General features: G+C 40.6%; 1 non-coding gene across 1 annotated transcript; it reads left to right on the forward strand.

The window, feature by feature from the left end:
- The first annotated feature begins 967 nt into the window (after positions 1-967).
- trnag-ucc lies at positions 968-1,039 on the forward strand. The gene has a single exon. It is a non-coding gene; the product is annotated as a tRNA-Gly (tRNA).
- The last annotated feature ends 1,461 nt before the right edge of the window (positions 1,040-2,500 follow it).

The following is a 2,500-nucleotide window of genomic DNA, read 5'->3' on the forward strand; positions in this document are numbered from 1 at the left end:
CCATGCTGTAGTGGCCAAAGTTGGAAAAAAAGAAATAGGTCTGCCGCATATGTGTATCTATGTAACAAAATTACCACTCTAGCTGACCCTATAGACAGGGCAATTTCTGCAGTCAGTAGCTGACCGCTGACAGCACAGCAGGTGAAATCTCTATAATGTACATAGAAGACCAAATATGGTCCCTCAAAATCCTGGAATTGACCATATACATTGCTCCTGTTTATTCTGTCAAGCAGCCTTAACCCAGTGAGCAATGGTGAGTGATGGCGCTTCACCACAAGTATGGAAGAGAGAGTTGTATTCGCTGCTACCAGCAGATGGTAGCAGCCGTCTGCCACGTTTACTGGGAACTAGTGAATCGTGTAAGTGCTGGTGAGACTCAGAGGCAACCCCATTCACAGCAGAGCTCACAAACACCCACTCACATGTTATGCATTTAGAGAGAGAAGGAGTTGATAAGAGAGGAACACTTCACACAATTAAACCACATGGATTTCCCTGATGCAAAATCAGTAGTAGATACTACTACCCATGACTAATTTATAACATTTAAAAGTAATGTAGCAGAGAGCTTCATTAAAACTTTATTCTCACCTCATCTTTGTGACTAAGCTGGTAGCTGGGGAATCCAGGAAAAAAATGAATCGGTGGAAGTCTCCCATTGCAGCTTCATATCCTGCTAACAATGTCTGACTGTTCTGAGCTGTGGAAGGCAACATAAATGTACACATTTGTCCTCTAACAGGCACAACCTAGGTGTCAGGAATATGATACCAAAGACATGAAGTCAATTAAAGCTTTTTTCAGTTCAGTGTGCTTTGTTTGCAGTTGTAAGTGTTGTGCTCCAACTTTTGGATTTGCTTTCACACAAATAGCAGTTGTAATGGAGTCATGAACTCTCTCTCCTCTCCCAAATTCCTTGTCTTGCACATACTGCTCACTCAGCAGCATTTTTTGTCTCAACGAAGCGATGGTGGTATAGTGGTGAGCATAGCTGCCTTCCAAGCAGTTGACCCGGGTTCGATTCCCGGCCATCGCAAAATATGTTTTAAATTATGCATCCAAATTAATAAATCAATGTTATGGCAAACCTCAGAATTTAGTCTAAAACATTGCTGTACTGTCAGTGCTGGTATTTTTCAGTCCAGGCTTAATCTCCGGCATCTTTGTGTAGTTTTAGTCAGACATCAACTTTGTCTTCCCATTAACCTTATCGGGCTTTATCACATGTGAGCAGCTAAAATTAATGTTGAGATCACACAGACACTGTTCATGAGAAGCATCTTTTAAATTACTACTGCTGCTCAATCTAAGTTCACTTCTTACAATACTTTTTACATTCTCAAAGATGACCAATACCCAATGCTCACACACTGTCAACAGGAATGAACATTATGAGTTTAATATGAAGAAGACACTTATTGCAGACCTTTATTATTATTAATTAAATTACATCAAATTGTACAGACACCTAATAAAGTGGTAACTCAGCGCATAGCAACCTGTCCTTTTGTGCATAGTAATCCCAGAGTTAATGACCTTTTATGCAGGATAAAATAAATGCAATAAAAAATTGGCCAATATTTCTAAAGATTAAAAAGAAACTTGACAAAGCCGTAAAAGAGGCTGAGCTTACCTGCAGACGTGTGAAAACAGATTTAATTAGCAATGAGCACTTTCTTGAAACAAAGCAATACCATGCTGTAGTGGCCAAAGTTGGAGAAAAAGAAATAGGTCTGCTGCATATGTGTATCTATGTAACAAAATTACCACTCTAGCTGACCCTATAGACAGGGCAATTTCTGCAGTCAGTAGCTGACCGCTGACAGCACAGCAGGTGAAATCTCTATAATGTACATAGAAGACCAAATATGGTCCCTCAAAATCCTGTAATTGACCATATACATTGCTCCTGTTTATTCTGTCAAGCAGCCTTAACCCAGTGAGCAATGGTGAGTGATGGCGCTTCACCACAAGTATGTAAGAGAGAGTTGTATTCGCTGCTACCAGCAGATGGTAGCAGCCGTCTGCCACGTTTACTGGGAACTAGTGAATCGTGTAAGTGCTGGTGAGACTCAGAGGCAACCCCATTCGCAGCAGAGCTCACAAACACACACTCACATGTTATGCATTTAGAGAGAGGAGGAGTTGATAAGAGAGGAACACTTCACACAATTAAAAAACATGGTTTTCCCTGATGCAAAATCAGTAGTCGATACTACTACCCATGACTAATTTATAACATTTAAAAGTAATGTAGCAGAGAGCTTCATTAAAACTTTATTCTCACCTCATCTTTGTGACTGAGCTGGTAGCTGGGGAATCCAGGAAAAAAATGAATCAGTGGAAGTCTCCCATTGCAGCTTCATATCCTGCTAACAATGTCTGACTGCTCTGGGGTCTCATTTATCAAACATTGCGTAGGATTCATACTAAAAGTGTACGTACGCCAAAGAAAATTCCGATTTATAAAACCGTGCGCACGCACACCTGAACGCAA

The sequence above is a fragment of the Hippoglossus stenolepis genome, chromosome 19, assembly GCF_022539355.2.
Source record: "Hippoglossus stenolepis isolate QCI-W04-F060 chromosome 19, HSTE1.2, whole genome shotgun sequence".
Classification (NCBI taxonomy): Eukaryota; Metazoa; Chordata; class Actinopteri; order Pleuronectiformes; family Pleuronectidae; genus Hippoglossus; species Hippoglossus stenolepis.